Genomic DNA, 26,814 nt, shown 5'->3' on the forward strand with positions numbered 1-26,814 from the left:
ATCCATCAACATGACCATTGCAGCTCAGCTGATTGTTTTTGTGCACAAGGTTTTTAAGGACATAACAACTAAAGAGAATCTTTTCATCCTTTTGCCCTTAAAGAGAGAACAATGGGTGTGGATATCTACAATGAATTCAAAAGATGCTTGAGAAAAAAATGCCCCGATAAAGAAACTGCTTTTCTTACCATCTGATGCACCAGCCATGTTTGTTACAAATGTGAGCTTTGTTGCATTTTGCAGAAAGGAACTGGACTTCCCTTTTTTGTCAATTACCACTATATAATTCACCAGCAAGGATTACAGAGTAAAGTTATAGACTATTCTCATGTCATGAAAAATGTTGTGAAGATTTGAGCAAGTGTCCTTCAGCATGATATTTTAAATCCCATTCGATGATCTTGGTGCTGCCTGCAGTGAACTAATTTTTCATGCTGATGGGGTTAAGTTTCAGGACGTTCCTTTTAAAAACTTTTAGATTTGATGCCAGAAATCATTACTTTTCTTAATTGGATGAATGAAGTATGCAGTGAGCCATCTGACAATGCATGTTTGCTCAACTTCTAGTTCTTCACAAACATAAGAGCAAAACTGCACAAGCTAAACTGTGCACATATGATCAGAGCTGCGATTGCATTTAAATTGAAATTGGTTCATTGTTCCTCTCAACTGAAGAAAAATGCTGCATCTCGAGAAAATACCATGAGGAAAATCAAAACAAAGAAAATTGATTCTAACCTAAAAACATCTGTGTATACCTGAGGAAATTAGCAGAAGAATTAAAAAGGCAAGTTCAGGAATTAGATGTGATGGAACAAATCATCAGCTTTGGCTCAAATTCATTTTTTCAAGTAATCATTGGTGAGTTGGCTACCAAATTGCATCTGGTGTTTGATTTACAAAGCTATGGAGGTAGCCATGTGCCAAAATGATGATGAGCTGACAGACACTTCAAGGGATGAGCACAGATCAGGATTGGAGCACAATGGGAATTTGGTGCAGAGGGGTTGGAGTGCTTTTTTTATTGTTTATATCTTGTAAGGACAATATTTTATAGGACTAGGGAATAAGGGCCCTAGAGTGATTGGTATGATTTGACATTAAGCATCTTCTAACAGTTTTAATTTGAAGTGGTAAGTCATGGCAGGAGAGCTCAAAGCCATGGTGTGTTCTCCCTGCTCTATGTGGGAAGCCAGGAACATTTCCAGTCCATGGGGTCACATCATGTGGGAAGTGTCTTCCAGAGTACTTTCACAAGTGATCCTAAAAGAGTTATCATCATTCAAGATTGTATAGACCCCGGAACAATTCCTACACTCTGGAGGGTAGTTAATGTAACCCCTCCATTTAGAATCGATAAGGTACTGTGCTAGAAAAAGCACAACAGGTCAGGCAGCGTCAGAGAAACAAGGGAGTTAACGTTTCGGGCATAACCCTGATCCTGCCTGACCTGCTGTGCTTTTGCCAGCACAGCACCTTATCGACGCTGACTTCTCCAGCATCTGCAATCCTCACTAACCCTTCTATTTAAAAAGGGAAGCAGAGAGAAAAACCAGCACCTTAGATCAGTCAGGTTGATATTAGTGAGAAAAGTGCTTGAGTCCATTATAAAAGAATTAATAGCTAAGCATCTGGAAATCAGTGTCAGGATCAGACAGAGTCAGCATGGATTTATGAAATAGAAACTTTTATTGAGAAATCTATTGGACTTCTTTGAAGAGCTAGCTAATAATGTTGGTGACTGGGAGCCTGTGGATGTGGTTTATAGAGTCATAGAGATGTACAGCATGGAAATGGACCCTTCAGTCCAATGCCGACCAGATATCCCAAACCAATCTAGTCCCACTTGCCAGTGTCCGGCCCATATCCCTCCAAACCCTTCCTAGTCATATACCCATCCAAATACCTTTTAAATGTTGCAATTGTTCTGTATCCAAATGGCTAGTTCCCTGTATTCCGTGAGATCTAACCTTGCTAACCAGTCTTCCATGGGGAACCTTGTTGAATGCCTTACTGAAGACCATATAGACCACAGTTACCGCTCTGCCCTCATCATTCCTCTTTTAAATGGATATTCAGCAGGTTTTTGACAAACTTTCACACAAAAGACTAGCATGTGAAATTAAAGATTATCAAATTTGAGAGTAATGTAATGAGATGGATAGAAAGCTGGTTGGCATACAGGACAAAAACAGTAGGAATAAACAGTTTTTTTTATGATTGGCATGCAGTGACTAGTGGGATATGCAGGGATCATTGCTATTCACTATATATGTTAATGACTTAGATGAAAAAATTTAATGTGAGAACTCCAAATTTGCTGATGACACAAAGTTGGGTGGGAGTGCAAGCTGTGAAGAGGATGCAAAGATGCTTCAGTGTAGTTTGTTCAAGTGATGGGCAAAGGCATGGCAAACACAGTATAATGTGGATAAATGTGAGCTTACTCACTTTGATAGCAAAAACAGGAAGATGGATTATTATCTGAAAAGCTGTAAGTTAAGAGCAGAGAATGTGTAATTATTCCTGGCCTCATTCACAAGTCAGTAAGAAGGTATGCACGCAGGTGCAATAGTTGTAAAAAAGGCAAATGGTATGTTGACATTCATAGAACGAGAATTTGGGTACAAGAGCTGGGATGTCTTGCTGCAGTTACCCAGGGCCCTTGTGAGACTATACCTGAAGTATTGTGTGCAGTTTTGGTCATCTTATCAGAGGAAGGATGTTCTTGCAAAAAAGGAAATGCAGTGAAGGTTTACCAGGCTGACACCTGTTATGACAGGACTAACCTGTAGTAGTTAGAATTACATTTGCTAGAGTTCAGAAGAATATGGGGAGATCTCGTTGAACCGTATAAAATTCTAACAGGAAGCCAGGCAAGGTAGATGCAGGACCGATGTTCCCAATGGTGGGGAATGCAGAATAAGGGGTCACAGTCTAAAGATATGGGGTAAACCATTTATAATTGTGAGAATGAGAAATGTCTTCACTAGATGGTGATGAGGACGTGAAATTCACTATCACAGAAAGCAAATTATGTCAAAACGTTGTATGGTTTGTGAAAGATATTAGATATGACACTTGGGGCTAAAGGAATTAAAGTTAATGGGGTCAAAACTAGAATAGGATACTGAGTTGGATGATCAAACATAATCATAATGAATGGCAGAGCAGGCTCAAAGGACTGAAAGTCGACTTCCTGATGAAGAACCTATGCTTGAAACATCAACTCTCCTGCTCCATGGATGCTGCCTGACCATCTGTGCTTTTCCAGTGCCACACTTTTTGCCTCTGATCTCCAGTATCTGCAGTCCTCATTTTCTCCTCAAAGGACTGAATGACCTACTCCTGCTTTTATTTTCTATGGAATTTTATGGGAACTCGTAAACAGAGAAACATTCCTACTCCTATCCTATTGTTTTCAAGGAAAGTATGCTTTGACACCAATGAAAATAATAAAGTCCAGGTAGGACACTCACTTCACAGATAGCAATATATACAGTATGCAGGCTCACACTACAACCCAGACTTTAAGGGAATGGCAGATAATGTTCAGTCGCAGATGGAACACTAAGACTTATTGAGTAGAGTACAAAATGAACAATTTTTTATTCCTGGTTTTAATTTTATGCAACAGTAAAAATAAACTCTTTATGCGTTATCATTTTTGGGATAGATCCTGGGTTGCAGATAAATTCAAGAAGTGATCATGTACTTAAAAGGTTAGAGGTGACTGTTTTAAGGACTGCCAATTAATTCACTTTCAGACACAAGAAATGGATAGAAGGTAATTGACCATTTCTTTTTGAGGTGATTTCTAAACTGGCTGTGATAAAGGGAGGCGAATGTTGTGAATGATCAATTCACAAAACAATTTCACACTGAGGAGGTAGATTGAAAATTTACACCTATGGGTTTGTGTGAGAAGTGCTGCTCCATCTGGTGAAGATATTCATACTGCTTTGTGTAAGGGTGCATATTTTACATCATCGAGACCGTGGTGCTGGAAAAGCACAGCCGGTCAGGCAGCATCCAAGGAACAGGAGAATCGACGGTTCGGGCATAAGCCCTTCGTCTGGGCTTATTCAACTTTTGACTCTGATCTCCAGTATCTGCAGTCCTCACTTCCTACCTGCATATTTTACATGGCTCTTTCTCCTTAAGCAATCAACATCTACTGAAAAATCGCATCCATTATAGACTACTAAGTGTTTCAGAATTATTTTTATCCATTTTAATAATTGCTCATTCCCGTTATTAATGAAACATCTCTTCTCTAATCAGGGAGAACGTTGATAACAATTTCCTTAGTCGCTGATAGATATATATTTTACTTCAAATTTCTGCAGTAATGTGCACATTCCTGTCTGAGACTTAGATGTTCTGATACAAAGCGAAGGGAGTAGTGTCTGATTCTAAAGGTCAATTAATGAATGAAGTCAGAATGCTGTCAGTTAATACAGGCACATTCATACTCCATAATGGACCGGGAACTCTAATGTGACAGTCTTTATTATCAGAGCCAGATTTCAGCTTGCCAATACCTCCATTCTAAGAACTGGAATTTCACTCATAATAAGCAGAACCACCTTAACTATCATAAACTGTAAGAGAATATGATTTCAGTCAACAAAGGCAGGTAAAGGAAAGCTGCAAGGCAGCGAGTGGCTAAGACTACAATAATACCTTTCACATGAGAAACTATAGACAATGCATGTGGATTTACTAAAAGCCCATGATTGATTTGTAAACCATTAATTAGATCCAATTTTCACATGGGGTTATGCTACTGTTACATCTTTGTTGATTTTTCATTTTTGTTATCAAACCAGAGTTTGGGGCTATGAGCTAAGAGATGAAGACATTTGGACTGTGAGCAACAGCTTGTGTTATAAAGGAACAAGCTGCTATTTGTTTTTGAGGCCAAGCCTGTAGTTAGTTACAGATTTATTTTTTGGTAATTTGTACTTCATTGACTCTTCTAGTCCAGAAAGGCCCCAGGCTTAAGCAGCTAGCTGATGTTTGGCCAAGAGTAGTACCTGGGAATTTGTATCACAATGTCTGAGAGAGATGGTGATGATCAAACAGAGGGAGGGGCCAGAGCTTTTTGATGGTTTCTAAGAGAAGGGGTTTGGCTGTTGACACTATAGCATGAATGTTTGAAAGCTGCCTGCCTAAACTCCCATTGTCAGCTATTGGAAGTTCAGAGAATAGTAACTTAGTTTTAAATATTATTGAATTTTCTTCAGAGTGAACGGGAAAAAGAGGCTTGATGGATGTCTTCAGAAAATCAATCAAGAGACAAATCTGTCTATCTATTAAACAATGCATCTCGGAAACTGTTTAAGCAATCCGGCCAGTTTTATTATTTTCTCCTGTTACTTAAAATTTGTTCCTCAACAATATTTGTTTGCCTTTTGTGTGAATGGGCTGAAAACAAAGGTTATTGGGTTTAATTCATAGACATTAATTAGATTGCCTTATTGTTTCACTTTACTCTGCTAAAGGTACTGTATTATTAATAAATTGTTATTTCTATTGTTTAATCTATAAACCTGGCCTCTAGTATGGATTATTCACAAGATCTGATACTGGTTATTCAAAACGTTTGGTAGGAACCATTGAGACCAATTCTGAGGGTCATTGAATATTGTAATTTTACTGTGTTGTGAGTATAGGGATGGGGAGCCTCATATGGTTTGGCTGTCTGTCTATGTGACAACATTATCAGAGTGCCAGTGAAAAACAACTGGGGGTTGTGATAAACAGCTGCTCAGTGATATTGCATTTTGTATTATAAGCCAGTATTTCAAGTATTTGAACATCTGAATTGGATTTCAAGTACCTTGCCATATCTGCCTGAAATGCATTCACTTTAGAAGGGGTTCACATTGGAGGAACGCTTTCGCAGTTATTTTTTCTTTTTAAATTTTTCTGTAAAAATATAGATATTTGAACCTCAGTGAGAGATTGAGGAACAATAATTTGTTAAAAGTCATAGATTACATCAAAGACTTCAAATACTGTAGGTAAGCTATGATGGAGCTATCAGTGCTTCCTTTGGAACTTAATTGTCTACAATGGGTGCATTTTGCATACCCTCAATTGAATCATTAAATAGATTTATCACTTCATGCTAAATTTTATTCTGAGATTTGCAGCAGAAAAGCTGGCAGTGGCAACCTTTGTCCCAGTGATGCACACTTCCCTGTTGGGTAGTCACAGATGGTGGCTTCAGATCAAACTGTTGAAGCTTCCCGATTAAAGCAAGGAGTGTGGCAGCAGCGAGGAGCTAATTAGGGCAAATATAAATAGATGGAATTTTTAATATTATTGACATAAGGCACAGCAAGTATGAGTTCTGCATCAGTGCTAAAATATTCTGTTAAGAAAATTAAAATGATGAGCTAAGAATATCAATGCAGGATATTCCTGGAAAATCAAAGCAAGGAATGATTTAGCATAGAGGGAGATGATTTGGCCTATTATGCACGTGCTGGTCCCATGGCTGATCCACACAGTTAATCCCACTGCTATTGTTTATTTTCCCTATAGCCTAGTATTTTCTTTCCCGTCAACTTCTTTTCCATTTCTATTCTGAGTGTCACATTGAATTTGCTTCTACCATCCTTTCAGGCAGTGCGTTCCAGATCACAGCAACGCACTGTAAAGAAATATTTATTGATGTATCCTCAATCTCTTTCGCTGAACACCTTTAGTCTGTATCTTTTGGTTACTGACTCTTCTACCTCTGCAAACAAATAGTACGGTATCAAAGTCATTCATGACTCTGAACACCTTCATCAAATCCCCTTCTATGGACTAAGGAGAACAACCTGGCTTCTTCAGGGTCTTCACATAATTGAAGGCAAACATTTCTTGTACAGTTCTATTTGAGCTTAGCTGCTCCCTCTCCAAGACCTTTAACATCCTGCCCTCAGTACAGTGTCCGGAATTGAACAAAATAATCCAGCTGACACCTAACCAACATTTTATAAAGGCTTTTCATAACTGCCTTGCTTCTATATTCTATTAATAAAGCAGTAAAGAAGGCATGGCATACTGCCTTTATTGGTTGGGGAATTGAGTACATGAGTTGTGTTGCAGTTTTATATTTTATATAGAAATGGTTAGGCCACACACAGAGTATTGTGTTTAGTTCTGGTCACCACATGACAGTAAGGATGTGGAGGCTTTGGAGAGGGTACAGCAGAGGCTTACCAACATGCTGCCTGTATTAGAGGGTATGAGTTATAAGGAGAGGCGAGAAAAACTCCAATTGTTTTTTCTGAAATAGTGGAGACTGAGGGGAGACTTGATAGAAATCCATAAAATTATGAGATGTGTAGATAGGGTTGACAGTTAGAATTTCTTTCCCAGAGCTGAAATGTGTAATACTAGGGCACATGCATTTAAGGTAAGGGGGGAAAGTTCAAAGGAGATGTGAGGGAGAAGTTTTTTACACAGAGAGTGGTAGGATTCAGGAATGTGCTGCCAGGAATGGGGATAGAGGAAGATGCGATAGGGGCGTTTAGATAAGCACATGAATATGCAAGGAATGGAGCAATATGGACTAGGGTTAGGGTCCTAACCCAAACCCTAGTCCAGGCAGAAAGGATTAGTTTAATTTTGCATCAGGATCAGCACAACATTGTGGGCCAAAGGGCCTATTCCCATGCTGTACTCTTCTATGTTACCAATTTTTCTTTAAATAAAAAACTTCTCAACTTGTCTTGACACGCTCAAACATTTACACAAATACATCCCACATTGCGTTATTACTATGTGGTCAAAAAAAATCACCCTTTCAATTCCAATGCCCCTCTAAATTCTTGCCTCTGAACATTTCCATGTGTCGCCCTCCATCTGCCATGTGTCTGTCCACTTCACCAGTCTGCCTATATCCTCCTGAAATCTGTTACTACAGGCTCATTATTTGTTGCATTTCCAGGTTTTAGATCATCGATGAATCCAATGTTCCTTGAACTTGTCAATGATTAAAGAGCTGATGAAAGCAAACTCAAAGCATGGTTATGCGATTCATGCAAATGTACATTATGAGAGGCAGCTGATTGGTAACATATTTCCCGCAATATATCAGGTCTCCAAAACTGCTTAAAGTGAGTATTTACCCCTGTGCTAAGATGACAAGTTGTAGAGATAAGGGGCTATAATGGTCAAGGTTAACATTGTATCTGCATGGTAGATGGAAGTCTTCAGCTGTCAGGAATATACAATGAAGAAGGGAAGGGAGGGACAGAAAGATAGGTTTATGGATGTAAGTTGTGTGAGTGAATGATAAAATTCAAATACAGAATTCAGAAGCATACAGAAAATACAAAACATATTTCTGAAACTTTTAATTTTTGGTATGAATATTTTAAAAATTTTAAACTATCTTTTCCCAAGCTCCTGGCTAGACCCAAGATTGAATTTCTATCCTGTACATTTAAGATTTTTAAGTTGCTGATTTACTTTGTTCTGAAATTTACATATAAATCTTAAAACATTTAATGGTTCTGCTCCATATCAATTAACTAAGGAACCCAGTACAGCCCTAGAGAAATGAAATGATTCCCTCTTGTTTGGAATTAGATATTTTAAATGCAGTGTGTTTAATACACACCTGCATTAGCATATTAATGTGTCAATATATTCACAGCATTTGGTGTAACTATCCATCTCAATCAAGTGTTAATTTGCGTAGAGGTATTCAACTGGTAATAACTTCATGGTCAACATTACATTCTGTTTATTTTCACAGAACTTAGAGGTGTAAGGAATGTATGCAGAGTTTAAGAAAGCATCAGGCTTGCCCAGACTTTTCTCTATGAATAATTAGAAGGCTGTCAGCACTCGTCATCATAATTGAATAAAACAGATGTTAACTTTTGGCATCAACACAAGTGAAGTTAAATGTGAAAATCCAGAAGTTTCTTTGCAGTACAGTCTCCTCCATACGGTGTGTCTGCAGTTCTTCCCAACAAACACAGCACAGAAATCCATGGAATAGGTGAACTTGGAGCATTTGCCTGTAAGAGTATTTTAAATTCACTCACTTTCCTGTCTTAGCATTCTTTTGTTACTGCCTATGACTGTATCTTTTTTGCTCGATGTGGGCTCCTCTACATTGGGAGACCAACTTGCGGAACGGTTCAGAGAACATCTCCAGGATTCACGCACCCAACAACCCCACACCCTGTGGCTGACCACTTCAACTCCTCCTCCCACTCCACCAAGGACAGGCAAGTCCTGGGCCTCCTCCATTGCCAAATCCAAGCCACCCGACGCCTGGAGGAAGATCGCCTCATCTTCCTCCTTGGGACCCTCCAACCACATGGCATCAATGTTGATTTCACCACTTTCCTCATTTCCCCTACCCCCACCTTACCCCAGATCCAACCCTCCAACTTGGCACTACCGTCTTGAACTGTCCTACCTGTCCATCTTCGTTTCCACCTATCCACTCTAACCTCTGTTTCGACCTATCAACATCAACCCCCACCTTCATCTACCTATCGCCTTCCAAGCTATCATCCCCACAACCCCACCCCCCTCCTATTTATCTCTCCACCCCCTTGGCTCACAGCCTCATTCCTGATGAAGGGCTTTTGTCTGAAACTTCGATTCTCCTGCTCCTTGAATGCTACCTGACCTACTGTGCTTTTCCAGCACCACATGTTTTCACTTTATATCTTTTTTTGCCACTGTCCTGTAATATAGACATTGAAAAGTAACCATTTTATAGCAACTTTAACTGACAACTCAATCAGAAATCCAAACAATATTTGTCATCATGTGCATCTACTCCAGTAGTGTGATGTGCCTGGTGGAAGGTTGATGACTTTCAACAGCAGGAAATATCAGATGGTCTTGCAAGATATCTTGAGAAGCATTCAGGCTTGAGGGCACAGTTTGAGACCGGAGCAGCCTGGGGTGCTGTTTGAGAGCTAACAGTGGAGTGGTGAATTGACAGTGGTGAGAGCACAAGTCCAGAAAGATTTAAGTGATCCTGCGCATAATGGGGTCATTTCCACTGATCCAGGACAGTGCTAAGGTAATCCTCATAATCTGCTAGATATTACGTTGCTAGAGAATATTGACAGCCCGTAAATCACTTTGAGCACAGATATCAATGGTTATGCTGGCAGCAAGTTGTGCATACACTGCACTAATCAGGGATTACAATAGTAGCACTCATAGATCTCATGATCTCAGACTGACCTTCTATTGCAGCACTGAGATCTTGCATAGTTTATTGTACTGAAATGAAGTCTGAGATATTGACTATCACAGTGATTACACTTCACTGGCCGTAGACAAATAGTGACAATCACAGCTGAATATGGACCTGATTTGGATCATGAAGTGAAGGAATGCAAATGAAAGCAAAGAATGCCATGAAGAAATGGAATGCAATTCCAAGGATGGCCTGTGACTTGGGAGATAGTTGCATGTGGTAATGGTTACCATGCATTTTCTGCCCTTGTCCTCCTAAGTGGTAAAAGTCACAGGTTTGGCAGATGCTGTCGCAGGAGGTCTGGCAAGTTGCTGCAGTGCATCGTGTATATAATGCACACTCCTGCCACTCTGCATCATTGTGAAGAGATGGATTATTTAAGGCAATGGATAGTCTGCCAGTCTAGGAGCTGCTTTGTCCTGGAGTGTTGTTGTAATTGCAGCCATCCAGGTAAGTGGAGATATTCCTGATTTGTGTCTTGTAAATGTTGGGTAGGCATGGGAACCAGGAAGTGAGGTACTCATTGCAGAAATCTTAGATTTTATAACCATAACATTGTATGATTGGTTAGTCTAGTTCAATATCTGGTCAACTGTTGATGGTAGTGTATTCATCAATGATGTTGGTTCTACTGGGAAGGGGACATTGTTGGATTCTTTCTTGTTGGTTATGATCATTGGTTTGCACATGAGTTGCAGGTGTTACTTGCCACTTATCAATCCTAGTCTGAATGTTGTCCATGAAGTACGTGGGTGGTCATCAGGAAGTGCAGTAAGAGACAGGAAGTACTGAAATCTTCAGGATGTGCTGTTCTCAAACAGATATTTAGTATTACATGCTGCGGGGACTGACAATACCTTGAAAGAAGTCCAGTCCATGAAAACAACAGCCAAAGAATTGTCAAGATAGAAACCGAAGAAAGTGGAAACATTGGTATTAGAGGAGATTCTATAGTCAAGGGACAGATAGCCAACTCTACCATGAAATTGTGAATCCTAACTGATGTATTACCTCCCTGGTGCCAGATAAAGGTTATCATGGGGATAGTTCAAAAAATACTGCAACGGAAAGAAAAGAACCATTAATTTTGGTACACTTTGGCACCAGTAACATAGAGGGAGCTAACAGTGATGTCTTAAATCAGATTATCTGGATTTAGGGAAGAAATTCTAAAAGATGGACTTCAAAGAGAGTTATTTCCAGATTACGACAAATGTTATATGCTGGTGACTGCAGGAATAGGAAGGTAGTCAATGTGTGGCTTGAAGCATGGCATACAAGTTGTACTTCAGTTTCTAAGGCATTGGGGCCTGTTTATGGAGCTAATGACTCTCTTATACTCCATGCGTTGTAGTGTAACTTCTGACATACCCATGCTTATAGCAGTTATTGTACCTTTGTCAGATTGCCTTCTCTCTATAGCTGTAAATTAAGATACTGTAGCCATGATATCTAGACCGATATGGCACCAACAAATGTGCATCAAATTTAATAATAGAATGATTCCCATTGACATTACAAATTTCCCTATGAATGAATTATTTCTCCTTCCATTTCTTTACAATGTGCTTATTATTTCTATACTGTATAGTTGTTTTCATGTCTGTAACATGTCAAAGCTTCCCATAATCTGCTGTTCTTTAAGTTTGTGTTCTTGTATTCAGTGCAGTTTAAACTTTCCTTAATGTAAAGTATGCTAGAAGGCAATGTTGTACTAATTTCTTTGTCTGCCAGTCTTTTTAAAACACTATTATAGTAATACACTATTAAAATTATTTAATAGTGCTTTAAAATATATGAACCGGTTGTCCTGTGTTATGTTACTGATTTGTGTTTCCTTGCAATATAGAATGTAAAGTCACCATTATCTTACCAGACCATAATGGTGTTGTCTCATTAGAACGAGACGACAGTGGTGATTTAACTTGAGGGTTACCATGCCTCAGGTGAGGTGAAAAGTTGAGAAGGAGAGTCCTTCATGGTAAACTCAACCTGGTATGAAAACTGAACCAACGCCATTGGCACCTCTCTGCATTACAACACAACTGGGCTAACTAATTCCCCTAATTCTTGCAAACTTGTTTCCCTATGCAGCTTAATGGTTTTTTCTATCATTTTAAACAAATGAACTGATGGTTTATTAGCAAACTTTTCAGAAGTTTGTCATTTTCTGTGACCAAGATAGAATGTTTTTGCTTCTTGGTGGGCAAGATGAATGTTTTCCTACCTTTTATAGTGCCAAATTCAATTCACTTCCTTTTGCACATATTTTTACATAAAGGTTTCTGGATGAAGACTTTATAAATTGTCCACCAAAATTATGGTTTAATTGTTGAATCCCAGTCCTTTTAAATCCAACCTCTGTTCTTCAGTTGACATATTCCTGAAATTTCTCAAAAAATTGTTCTTTTCCATCTTAAACAAATTTTGAATCCTACCCAATACTACATCCCTAGAATAAATTACTCATCTGGCCCTTTCACTTCCAGAGTTTTTACTTTCCACTCAAGTAAGTTGTACAATATATATTAGACTGCAGATATGTTGTTTAAACGTAATCAAGATTTCTCCCATATTCTGTCTCTTTACTTTTCTTATATTCTTTTAAACTAATACTCTAAACATCCTAAACACAGCATGGTCCATGGCCATATTATTCGCTTGACTTTTCCCTTCCATCTTATTTTCTATCCTGTTTATCATTAATGGAGCTCTGATCTTCTTTGTTCTGTTTTTCCCCTTTATGAGAATATGTCTTGTCTCTATTGTTGCAACATCGTGTTGGCCATCAATCTTTCATTCTACTCATCTGGTCGAAATTCATTGCTATCTTGATGATGGTGACTTTATCCAATTGATAATTCTTACTTTGATTTGTTCCTTGCCTTTTTAAAAAAAAATCCTAAACATCACCATGTAATGACCACTAAATGGCCTCCTGCTGACAATTGATCTACTTAGAGAAAGTGATGAAGGGCTTCTGCCCAAAATGTTGACTCTCCTGCTCCTTGGATGCTGACTGACCTGCTGTGCTTTTCCAGCACCACATATTTTGAAATTGATCTATTTGGTCCACCTCATTTACAACAGATATGATTATCAGTGCCTCTGTTTTGAACAAGAATGAAGACATTCAGTTGTATAGAAAGATTGGAGAAATTAGGACTATTCTCCCAGCGAAGAGTTTTAGTGGAGATTTGACAAAATATTCAAAACTCCCCATGAGGCATCTGACAGAGTAGGGTGGGAGAAACTGTTCCCATTGATTGAAAGGTCTAACACTAGAGGGTATAGATTTTAAGATACTTGGCAAAAGAGGAAATGGTGATATAAAGAAAAATATTTTTATGAACTGAGTAGCTAGAGTCTGGAATCCACTACACTAGAAAATAGTGGAGGTAGGTCAATCGAGGCATTGAATTTTAATCTATAAAAGAAAAATGTGCAAGAAATTAGAGAGTGGCACTATTTTAACAGTGTGGTCAATAGCCATGATAATATGAATGGTCTCCTTCTTTGCTGCAACAATTCTGTGGTTCTATTGATACGATGGTTGCATGTGGACCTGAGGACTCTCAACTGGTAGTGAAACTGTAATCGTCATCAAACATCCCCACTTCTGACCATATGATGAGAAAAGGTCACTAATGAAACAAATGCAGATTTTAAGACTGAAGACATTATGTGAAAGTGAGCACTGCAGATGCTGGAGATCAGAGTTGAAAAGTGTGGTGCTAGAAAAGCACAGCAGGTCAGGCAGCATCCGAGGAGCAGGAGAGTCGATGTTTCAGGTACAAGCTCTTCATCAGGGCTTATGTGACACTATGTGAGGATCTCCTGAAAGAAATGTCCTGGTCTCAAGATGATTGGCTGGTAACAACTGTCTTCCTTTGTATTAAATGTTACTCCAACCAGTGAAGCTTTTCACTGTTATGCAAATTTGTTTTGGCTATCATCCCTTGATATCACATTTATTGAAATATTGCCTTGATGTCAATGTAGGTCTCTATCTCTCTTCACCTCTTGGGTGTTCAGCTCCATCTCCATGTTTGGATTATTCCTATAATAAGTCAGGAGTTGAGTTGCCCTGGCAGAATCCAAACTGAGTGTCAGTAAGCAGGTTATTGCTGTTTAAGTGTTGCTTGATAACATTGCTAACAACATCTTTCATCATTTTGTTAACAATCAAGGGTAGACTCAGAGAGTGAATTTTGGCTGAATTGGAATTTTGTCAACATTTAGCATTGGGTTCCACAATAATGGAAATGAGCAGGTAGTGCAAAGTTTTTATTTAAATTTTATCTACTTACTGTTTAAATTTGTTACTTGCAGCAATGTCAAGACAATGAAAAGTTCAAAGTGTTTGCAGTGTCAAGGATCAAAGTACTAATTAGATTTAGTACAGGTTACATATTCTGTTCCCTACAGAGCCTGTCCTGGCGTGATGCATTCATGCACTTGCTATAGGACATAACAATCAATGCCCACCCTTATAATGACCTTGTTTGTTTGATAAGTGAAACAATGCTTCAAATATGGAAAGGATGAGTTAATGGATAATTTCTAACCAAAAACTGTGGCATCCAAAATAAGTTACTTTGCTCTTGTTATAGTTCTTTGATTTTGATTGCTGTCACTGGATACCTGTAGTCTTTGTAAAACAAGGATGACTCAGTCTGAAAATGCAGCATTTCTCTCCTTGTCAATGTAAGTTAAATTTAGCAATAGTGGTCAGATTTTAGATAATCTAATCGGTTGAATAAATCTACATTTTCTGAAGGAATGTGAAAGGAATATGAGTCACATTTGCACAATGCTGAGGTTTCCAGAAGTTACTGATTACATTATGCAACAAATAGATTAATACTTTTTTGCATTCAAGGTTGGTTCTGATGCAGAGAAATTAAGGAAATGTGTTTTACATTAATAGAAATGTTAATGACGGGGGGAAAGTTGCTGAGACAACAGCAATAACAGTTGTTACGAATGTATATTTGCACTTAAGGATGTTTCCAAAAAAAATGCTGAAGAAAATTAGTCCTGTAGAAATGTGTATTGAGATATAGACATGTATGAGGAGAAAGTGAGGACTGCAGATGCTGGAGATCAGAGCTGAAAATGTGTTGCTGGAAAAGCGCAGCAGGTCAGGCAGCATCCAAGGAGCAGGAGAATCGACGTTTCAGGCATGAGCCCTTCTTCAGGAATGAGGAAAGTGCGCCCAGCAGGCTAAGATAAAAGGTGGGGAGGAGGGACTTGGGGGAGGGGCGTTGGAAATGCGATAGGTGGAAAGAGGTTAAGGTGAGGGTGATAAGGTGAGGGTGATAGGCCGGAGTGGGGGTGGGAGCGGAGCGGTCAGGAAGAAGATTGCAGGTTAGGAAGATGGTGCTGAGTTCAAGGGTTGGGACTGAGACAAGGTGGGGGAAGGGGAAATGAGGAAACTGGAGAAATCTGAGTTTATCCCTTGTGGTTGGAGGGTTCCTAGGCGGAAGATGAGGCGCTCTTCCTCCAGCCATTGTGTTGCTATGGTCTGGCGATGGAGGAGTCCAAGGACCTGCATGTCCTTGGTGGAGTGGGAGGGGGAGTTGAAGTGTTGAGCCACAGGGTGGTTGGGTTGGTTGGTGCAGGTGTCCCAGAGGTGTTCTCTGAAACGTTCCGCAAGTAAGCGGCCTGTCTCCCCAATATAGAGGAGGCCACATCGAGTGCAGCGGATGCAAAATGCAAAACTTGCGCCCACACCTCCCCCCTCACTTCCCTCCAAGGCCCCAAGGGATCCTTCCATATCCGCCACAAATTCACCTGCACCTCCACACACATCATTTACTGTATCCGCTGCACCCGATCCTACTTCCATACCCTAACTAGTAGCTGAGTGAAAAAAATATTTTTCTCATATGACTGTTGCCTTTTTGACAAATTAGTCTAACTTTATACAATCTCATTTTTGTTCCTTTGCTAACAGGGACAATTCCTCCCTATCTACTCTATCCAGATGGCTCATGATCTTGTCCTTTTTGATCTTTAATACCTGAGCTATCTATGGATTTGTACACTTTAAATACTTGTACAGAACTTTTTGACTTTTGATTGTACACCTCTAAATAACCCAACCCCATTGTACAAGATACAGGTAATGTAATGTAAAAACAGATTCGTCACTGCAGTGGTTCACTTGAAAAGAAAACATATACCATTAACCAAAAAGTCTTTGTTCTTAATGGCAAAAGGATAGGGTTTGAGATGTTCAGATGTCTGTTGATCTGATGTTGTGGCTCACAAAACAGACTTTGCTGAACACATGCAGTTGTCATTGGGGGACCTTTGCCATCATCGTTGTTCAAGAAATATCGACAAACTCTTTCAGAGGCTCCTCATTCTAGAGCAGGTGGATCAGGGATCTGGATATCACAATAGACAAACAATAGGCATTCTCTTCCAGAAACATGAGATTTGAGCCAGGAAGCTTCATTCTTTCTGCAGACTTCTTACTAAACACTCTAATTGATCACTAAAACAGAAACTGGAATGTAACATTCATATATACAGGCAGATGGTCTCCATAAAACAAATAGTTGCTATATAACATGTGACTACAAAGAAATGCCATGTTAACAACAGTTCTAATGTAATTTTCTTGAACTTAAAAACAATCCACCCATCTCTAATCTTTTTGAATTTAGATGCACAAGAATAATTAAATTATTAACAATGAAGTTTTCATAGCACTTTGTGACTCCACATTGTTGAATTCTATATTTAAAGTGTAAAAATCCATAGTTACCTCAGGTGTTAAAGAACAAAAAGGGCAGGATCATATGAGCTAGATAACTTGCACAGCTCTTTACTTCTCTATTTCTACTGGAAATGAAAATTGGGAGAGATCAAAAATATCTAACTTCCTATCAACCAGTTTATCTTAAGACTCAAAGACTGAATAAGTGTGATGTTTTCCCTGTATTCTTGCAGGTTTTGCCTCTATGAAATGTTTTTCTTCATTGCTACATGTTAACTGAAAGAAATAACTGAACAAAATAATTTGCATGCAATTAATTATAAAAAAAAGTTCCTTCAATGATGTAATATGCTGCACAACACAAAAAGACTGTAGCAAAGCTGCACGTAATAATGTCATAGAACTGTTGGCACATCAAACTTTTGCAAGATCTGATATGATATTAGTTTTTCTAGATAATGGTAAAAATATAACTATTATTGAAAGAAAATCAACTTTAAAACATTCTGCAGGTTATGTTGTAAATTGTTAAAGTTTAGAAAAAAGTAAACTGTTCTGTTGAGTTTTCACTAACGTTAGATATACTTAAGCATAAACATTAGACACTAACAAGAGCGAGGGAGAGTTTTGTGTATTTGCATAAGGTTACATACGCAGGACCCTGCTTTACAGGCCAGAGGAAAAAAAACTGATGCTGTCAAGCTCCCCATTGTGTGAAAGCATGTATCAGCATTGAAATGAAACTTTAATTGGAAAAGACTCACAATAAGTTCTTCCTGTGAATTATCAGAGATCAATTCTGATCTGTTTGTTTCCAGTTAGAGCATTGTCATGTAACAGAGAAGCTGATATTTAGTTCAATAATATAGTGTAAACCGGCTAGGATGTGATAACATCATGGTTTAGAGGAATGTGTAATTTCCTACTTGCCCCTTTATTTCATAAACGGAATGATTGAAAATAAGCAATATTAAGAAAAGTTATATTGTTTTAATTGTAATTTAACTAATTTTAAATGATGCCATGAAGGAACGATGTCATGAACAATTAACAACCTGCTATTCCCTAGACATTTTTCCATATTTATTATGCACAACTCTAACACTGTCAATTGTTACACTGTCTCTGGAGCTGAATTTATGCTTAGCTCAAAGCCTTTAATGAAGAACCACAGGATTGCCTGCCAGTCAAATGCCATTTCTTCAGATGGGTAGTTTTATCATTTCATGGTTGGACAATGAGATAGCATGTGTTGGAGCAAGATATTGCCTGAATGAGGAAAAAAAATTAACCATCTTATTGTTAAGCCCACAGGTGTAAGAAGTCATACAGGAGCTATGAGAAAACCAGTGCTTACAGCAACCCAGTCTTCCAAGCAAATGAAAATATGCAGTGCTGAATGCCTTGAAAACAGAAGGAAATACAAAATCTGCAGTAGTTTTAAATTACATGCTTGGATATACTGCCTGAACAAAAACCAAACTGCAGAAATTCACCAAAACTCCTTCAACACCTCCATCCAAACCCATAATTTCTCTCATATCGAGAAATGAGAGCAGCTGGTGTGTGCAAATACTGTCACTTGCAAATTCCCCTACAAGTCACACATTATGCTAACTTGGAAATGTACCATCATTTCTTCACTGTTGCAGAGTCAGAATCCTTGAACTCCCTACCTTGCAGCACTGGGGATAAACCTACACTAGATTATGTTGTGCAGGATGGCCGCTTACCACCATCTTTACATGTTCAAGGCACTAATGGGTATGGAGAGAAAGTATAAATATGGTGTGAAAATGGAGGATCAGCTGTAATCATATGCAATAGAACAGCAAGCTCAAAAGGCCAAATGGCCTATTCCTGCTACTTGTTTCTATATTTCTATAGTTAATTTTCATAGTTACAATCCAGGAGTAATCTACCAGGCATATGGCAGTTCACAGGGTTTCTGAAGGGAAGGCTATTGTGTCACTAGACAGTTTTAAAAAAACTGAACTTGAAGAAAGCCAGTTATTTTCTCCTATTAGTTGTCTTTAACCAATAACTAAAATACATTACAGTTAGTGTACCAATCACCCTGTTCTTTTTGTGATGAAGTGAAAAGACATTGAAGAACAGAGAATTCTAGCAAACAAAAGGATCATCACATTGAACCCTGTGGACGAGTGCTATTGAATTGTGGTCCCAAGTTTCACTCTTCCCTCCATTTTAGAGCCAATATATTTTTGTTGGTCAGTACATGTCTGTAGTGTGTATAGGATTTTAAAACAGGGTAAGATTTTTAACCAGTAGATCCATATTTTGATAGATCATAGCTATTTACTTGTTTTAGAATTTACTTATTTAATAAGTAGTAATTCTTCTTAAATATAGTCATTTGGTCAATGCCTTCTGTTAACCTGACTACTAACAAACAGATATGTCGGTGACTTTTCAAAATTTGATTAAATTGTTAACATTTGATGTGTTATGGACTAAGCAGACAACTCAAAACATTCTTAAGCAGGCAGCCCAGACCATAACTTTGCTATTTGTTTTGGTAAGTGTACAGTGAAAATTACCCAGAATAAGTTAGCTAGATTGACTAATGGGTTTTAAAACAGACAAAAATTTATTCACAAAATTACGGAAGGAAACACAAAGAACAGAATATAGAATACCCACAGAACTTAGTCTATCCAAACTGGATTTAATTATGCTGTTCCGAAAAATACGTGCAACAGTTCCAAGAAATAAACACCTTACACACAGCAAAACTGAAACAAAGGCTACAGGTCAAAGTTAGACGGGCAGAAGGAGAGAGAGTCTTAGCAGCCAGTTTCCACACAGCCCACTGCTGAACTGACTCAAACAAGACTTCAGCTTTCAGGACTGAGCACTCCCCTTTCATTATACAGGTTACTTCTAAAACATGAAAGCAATGGCCTAAAGTCTCATCTGTTTACGTATAAACAAAAAGGCCTCCCAAAACCCTTTTCATCTTTGTACCAACCCAGGCGATTTGGTGTTCGGACTGTTTTATGACCCCTTTGGGGAACAGCTTTCAGAAAAAGGTTCAGCTTTGTGACAGCAGTGACACCGGGGTAGTGGTGCTTAACAGTCAGCAACATTTCCAAATGGGTCATGACCTTGTTTCATATTAGCTGTAACAGAGAATTCCAAAGACTTAGAACCCTTTGAAAGAAGTAATTTCTTCTTGTTTCAATATTAATTGATTGATCCCTTATACTGAATCTGTGACCCCGTACTTTGTTTCCACTGGGCAAGGACTCATCATCACACCCTATCGGGTGTCCCACAGAATCTCGAATGTTTAAACATTCTCACTTTTCATTTTTCTAAGCTCCAGAGAAAATAGACCCAATTTACTTAACTTTCATCAAATGACAGCTCCTTCATCGTATGGATCAATTTGATGCAAGTGTATCCTTCCTTAAATGTGCAGACCAAATCTGCACAGAGTATTCCAGATGTAATCTCATTAAAGTGCTACACAATTATTGCAAGACTTCTTTATTCCTGTACTCCAATCCTCTTGCCATAAGGACCAACATGACATCTGCCTTCCTAATAATTGCTGTTGCTGAATGCTTATTTTTGCATTCCTTATATGACTGCACCCATGTCATTTTAAATGTTAGCACTGACAAGCTTTGCAGTTTATAAAAACATCTGTTTTTCTATTCTTATGAGTTAATAATGTCACATTTCCCTGCATTATGTATCTCTGCCATTTTGTTTTCTATTTACTATATCTGCCAAATTTCTTCACAATATTTGTGTCCTCCCCAAAGCTTACTTTTCCACCAAGCTTTGTATCATCAGCAAACTTAAATGCACTATTTTTTGTCTCTTTATCAGTTATTAATGTAGAATGTAAACAGCTAAAACTGCATTACTAGTTTTTATGGCAATCCACAAGTCATATCCTACCATGCTTACATACATCCTCTTCTCTCTATCCATTAACTAAATCCTTTTTCCATACTAAGGGTATTACTCATATTACTCCTAACTCAGAACCCTTATTACCTATTTTCTTTTTGTGTAGTTGCTTATTAAATTATTTTTTGAAGTTTAGATATTCTGTAACAACAAGGTTCCCATACTAGTTGCATCTTAAAATACTCCAACAGACGTATCAAATGGGACTTTTCATTTTGTAAAACTACATTGCCTTGCTGTAATCATATTATACTTTTCTAAGTGCATTGCTAAAGGCTCCTTAATAGATTCTAGCATTCTCCAAACAGATATACAATAGGTTTTTAAAGATGATATCCCACCAGTGATGCCGGACAATCCCATGAGTTGTTCTAGGTCAATGTGTGGCAGGATGGGGGCAGAAATTAGATGTGATACAGGGCAGGAACAACAATTAACATGACAAATTTAACAAGGTTTGGCAGGTAAACACATTTGGCCTCACAGCGAGAGTAACTGTATCCAATATCCATCACTTGCACTTAGCCAAAAACCATAAAACCTCATCCCCTTATTTTCCCCCAGGTAATAGCGCCATGACAGAAAATCTTCCAATTTTTCTTATTGCTTGCATCAATCCAGAAAATATCTTAAAATATTGATAACTGCTGAAACTGACATTGTGGCCATGATCAGCTCAAACTTTTGTCCTTGGGTCAGTTATTTTTTAGTGCAGCAACTAACAAGCATGGAATGATGATAATGTATGTATAAATCCCCAATACATTCATCACATTTAATCTATATTTCCAGGACTCCAACATGCTCTGCTTTGATGAAAGAGCCTTAGGGAAGCTAACAATTGTCAAATGTTTTTCCCCAAAAACCCAGCTGTCTTACCAGAGATCTCTTCGCAAGGTATGAATTTTGTAAATATGTGCTGTAGTCTTTTTAATCACATCAGTGTCAGGAAAATATCTGGTATCAGTGCAGCAGCTTCAACTTATATTTGAGATATGATGTTCACACAGAAGAGAATATCTTTAATATAGCTTGCTGTTATAAAATGTCTTTGCTTGAGTCCTCAGTGACCTAATGGATCAGAATATTTCTTTAGCTCCTGGAATCAGTTCAATCTAGTTCTTGGGAAAAGGAGTAAAGGTCTTCCAACACTACTACTATAGGTTCAAAATAAAATTGATACCAAGTATTCAAGTTCTCAGTGGACATGGGCACTTACCGTAAAATTCTATATTATTACTCAGTACTGAGTTCCAAAGAGTACCTTTATGTGAAACTGGGACAGTCTGTTAGTGCAATAATGTGTATCATTCAGATAGTGTAGAAAAGTGGGAAGTCAAAGAAATCAATGTAAGTTACACCAGTGAGAAGGTTTTAATAATGACAAAATACAACAATAAAGTCAAATAGATTACTGGCTTAAAGGTGGAACAGGAAATATTAATGCATTCAAGAAATAACTATTCATCTCCTCCTTGTCAATAAATGGAAGTGCAGAAGAGCACATGAAATAGGAACAGGAGTAAATCATATGGGGCTTCCTTGAGACTATTTCATTACTCAGTATGATCACGCCTGTTCTTCTGCATTAATTCAACTCTCCCATCAGCTCTCAATATGCTTTTATTCTTTGAAAGACCAAAAATCTACCTATCTCTCAACGTGAAACATATTCAAAAATGAAATGCCCACACTTCTCTTGGGGGTGGGGGGTAGAAATTCAAAGATTTAGAACAAATTGATATTTCTCAACTCAGTCTTAAAGTTTCGGCCACTAATCCTCAGCCTGGGCCCCTCATGTTCGAGTTTGCTCAGTCTGGATTGATAAGCTTTCAATGTCTATTCTGTCAAGCCCATTCATAACATTATAATTTCCAAATGATGACCTCTTATTTTCTAAACTACAGAGAATATAATCCCAATGTCGTCACCCTCTCATCATATAATAACCAATTTTGTGAACATTCACTGTTTCATCTCCAATACAAATAAGTCTTTCCTAAATGTGATTTATTTGTATGATATTTAATGTCGTTAGCTGTAGGCTTGGATTTATGGTTTTGAGATAATAACTGGGGTTTTTTCTCTCTGAAATTAATAATGAACTCGCAATTAGTTCTGCAACTATGGCAATTTCTCTTTTTAGGGAAAAAAAACATTTTGGAAGCCTGGCTGTAGACTGAGTAGCTTTTATACAATATTGTACTTCTGTTTAGTAAGGAGTGTTTGCAAAACAGTTAGTAAATAATAAGGTCTCCAAAGTTTAACAGAGTTGTGGATTTTTTTTAAGCTTGAGGGAAACACTGATAACTGATTTGGAGATGCCGGTGTTGGACTGGGGTGTACAAAGTTAAAAATCACACAACACCAGGTTATAGTCCAACAGGTTTAATTGGAAGCACACTAGCTTTCGGAGCGATGCTCCTTCATCAGGTGATAGTGGAGGGCTCAATCCTAACACACAAAATTTAAAGCAAAAATTTACAGTGTGATGTAACTGAACTTATACATTGAAAAATTGATTGTCTGTTAACCCTTTCATCTGTTAGAATACCATGATAGTTTCACTTCTTTCATGTGTAAAGCACAAAAGCTATTTTAAAAAGTTGCATTCTCAGGTTAGCTGTTAACAATGGTGATAGCTAGACAATATGTTGAACATGTTAGCCCCCCTGTGTTCTCTGTCTATGCCATGATGTTTAGATTGACTCTAATCTAAAAAGTGAGATAACAGAGTTTTACATGAATGCATGCAGTTTTTGAGCAAAGTACAATGTAACCCTGCAAGTACAAATTCACCCCACAAAATATATGTGTGCATGTGGGTCTATGTCTGTCTGTGTGTGTCTGTCTGTCTGGGTTGGGGGTTGTGAGTATGAGAAAGTGTATGTGTGTGTGTAGTGAGTGCAGAGTTTCTTAAGTCTGTGAGGGGGTGCATGTGTGAGTGTGGGAGTGTGTGTGTCTGTAAGGGTGTGTTTGGGTGTCTATGTGCGCGTCAGTGTATATGTTTGTCCATGTGTTTGTATGTATAGGAGTGCCTGTGTGTGTGAGAGAGTGTGTGTGTGTGTGTGTGTGTAGGAGTATCTGTGTGTGTGTATAGTGCACCTGTAATGTGACATGAACCCAATATCCCGGTTGAGGCCTTCCCTATGGGTACTGAACTTAGCTATCAGCCTCTGCTCGGCTACTTTTCGCTGCTGCCTGTCCCGAAGTCCGCCTTGGAGGATGGTCACCCGAAGGTCCGAGGTCGAATGTTCTGGACCACTGAAGTGTTCCCCAACTGGGAGGGAACCCTCCTGTCTGTTGATTGTTGTGCGGTGCCCATTCATCCGTTGTCGTAGCCTTTGCTCGGTTTCCCCAATATACCATGCCTCAGGGCATCCTTACCTGCAACGTATAAGATAGACAACATTGGCTGAGTCACATGAGTACCTGCCATGTACAAGGTGGGAGGTGACCCCACGCGTAATGGTAGTATCTATATCCACACTCTGACACATCTTGCAGCGCCTACCATGACAGGGCTGTATGCAGTTGTCCTGAGAGCCGGGCAGCTTGCCACGAACAACGATCTGTTTGAGGTTTGGCAGTTGATTAAAGGGAAATAGTGGAGGTGTGGGGAAGTTCTTGGTGAGGTGCTCATCCTCATTGATAATGTGTGGCAGGTCACGAAGAACATGCCGTAATTTTTCAGCTCCTGGGAAATACTGAACAACGAAGGGTACCCTGTCAGTTGCAGCATGCGTCTGTCTCCTGAGGAGGTCATTACGGTTCCTTGATGTGGCACGTCGGAACTGGCGGTCGATGAGTTGGGCATTGCACCTCGTTCTTGTGAGGGCACCCCTGAGTACTTCCAGGTGTCCGTCACGTTCCTGCTCATCTGAGCAGATCTGGTGTATGCGTAGGGCTTGTCCATAGGGGATGGCTGTTTTAATATGTTTTGGGTGGAACCTGGAGAAGTGTAGCATTGTGAGGTTGTCTGTGGGTTTGCGGTAGAGTTGGTGCTGAGATGTCCATCCTTGATGGAGACGCATGTGTCCAAGAATGAGAAAGATATTCGAGAGTAGTCCATGGTGAGTTTGATGGTGGGATGGAACTTGTTGATATCACTATGTAGTTTTATCAGTGACTCCCCGCCATGGGTCCAGAGGAGGAAAATGTTGTCAATGTACCTGGTGTACAATGTCGGTTGGAGATCCTGCATAGAGAAGAAATCTTGTTCGAACCTGTGCATAAAAATGTTGGCATATTGGGATGCAAATTTGGTCCCCATGGCTGTTCCATGTGTCTGGATGAAGAACTGGTTGTCAAAGGTGAAGACGTTGTGATTGAGGATAAAGCGGATAAGTTGTAGGATGGTGTTTGGAGATTGGCAGTTGTTGGTGTTCAGTACTGAGGCTGTTGCATCAATGCTGTCATTGTGGGGGATGCTGGTGTAGAGTGCTGAGTCATCCATTGTGACGAGGAATGTTCCTGGTTTGACTGGTCCGTGGGTGCTGAGTTCCTGTAAAAAATCCGTAGTGTTGCCTCAGAAGCTGGAGATCCCCTGTACAATAGGTTTCAAGATGCCTTCGACATAGCCGGAGAGATTCTCACATAGGGTCCCATTGCCCGACACGATGGGACGTCCTGGTGTGTTGGCTTTGTGTACCTTTGGAAGGCAGTAGAAGTCACCTACACGCGAAGTACGTGGGATGAGGGCATGTAGGGAACTCTGAAGGACTGGATCAAAAGTTCTGATCAATGTGTTTAATTCACAGGTATGTTCTTTGGTCGGATCAGCTGGTAGTTGCCTGTAGTGTTCCTGGTTGTTCAGTTGTTGGTACACTTCCTTGCAGTAATCTGTTCTATTCTGAATGACAATGGCTCCTCCTTTATCTGCTGGTTTGATGACAATGTTGTGATTGGTTTTGAGAGCCTGGTTGGCATTGCGTTGTGAACGGGTGATGTTTTGCTCTACCTTGTGGGTACGGCTGATGAATCTGGCATTTATATATTTCCTGACGGTTTGAGTAAACATGTCAAGCCCAGGGCAGCGGCTCTCCAGTGGGGTCCAAGTTGACACCTTCTTTGGTCACTCCTCTACAGATCCCTGTGATGACTGTTCCAGTTCATCAGTGGGCTCATTGGGATCACTGCTGGCACCTTGAAAGAATTCCTGGAGTCTCATTCGTCTGATGAAGTCCTCTGTGTCTGCTGCAAGAACCAACAGGTCCATTTTGGTGGTGGGGCAGAAGTTGAGACCCCTACTCAGGACTTCAATCTCTTCCGGTCGAAGGGTATGGTCCGATAAGTTGATAATAGACTTCCCCACAGTGATAATGTTATCTACTGTGGTTCCAGTGTGGGCTTTGCTACTACAGGTGAGAATGCCAAGTTTCTCCAGTTTTTTGTTCTTGGCGTGCATGTACGTGATGTAGTTTTGTCGCTTTGTCTGTCACCTTGTTTTGTCGCCTTGTCCCACACTCACACATGCACCCCCTAAACAGACTTAAGACACTCTGCACTCACTACACACACACACACACACACATACATTTTCTCACACTCACAACACCCAACCCAGACAGACACACAGACAGACAAAGACCCACATGCACACATATATTTTGTGGGATGAATTTGTACTTGCAGGGTTACATTGTACTTTGCTCAAAAACTGCATGCATTCATGTAGAACTCTGAGCTCAAAAACTGTATGCATTCATGTAAAACTCCGTTATTTCAGTTTTTAGATTAGAATCAATCTAAACATCATGGTATAGACAGAGAACACAGGGGGCTAACACCTTCAACATATTGTCTAGCTATCACCATTGTTAATAGCTAACCTGAGAATGCAACTTTTTTAAAAAAAGGTTTTGTGATTTACACATGAAAGAAGTGAAACTGTCATGGT

General features: G+C 39.2%; 1 long non-coding RNA gene across 1 annotated transcript in view; it reads left to right on the top strand.

The window, feature by feature from the left end:
* The first annotated feature begins 8,993 nt into the window (after positions 1–8,993).
* Positions 8,994–26,814, top strand: part of LOC148149414 (uncharacterized) — a 40,458-nt gene continuing 22,637 nt past the window's right edge. Inside the window, exon 1 of the long non-coding RNA XR_015757763.1 lies at positions 8,994–9,034. This is a non-coding gene — a long non-coding RNA (uncharacterized LOC148149414). The remainder of the gene's footprint in view (positions 9,035–26,814) is intronic.

This window comes from Chiloscyllium plagiosum, unplaced genomic scaffold, assembly GCF_037043375.1.
Source record: "Chiloscyllium plagiosum isolate Xiang-an unplaced genomic scaffold, Cpla_swu_hap1 HiC_scaffold_8, whole genome shotgun sequence".
In the NCBI taxonomy this organism is placed as follows: Eukaryota; Metazoa; Chordata; class Chondrichthyes; order Orectolobiformes; family Hemiscylliidae; genus Chiloscyllium; species Chiloscyllium plagiosum.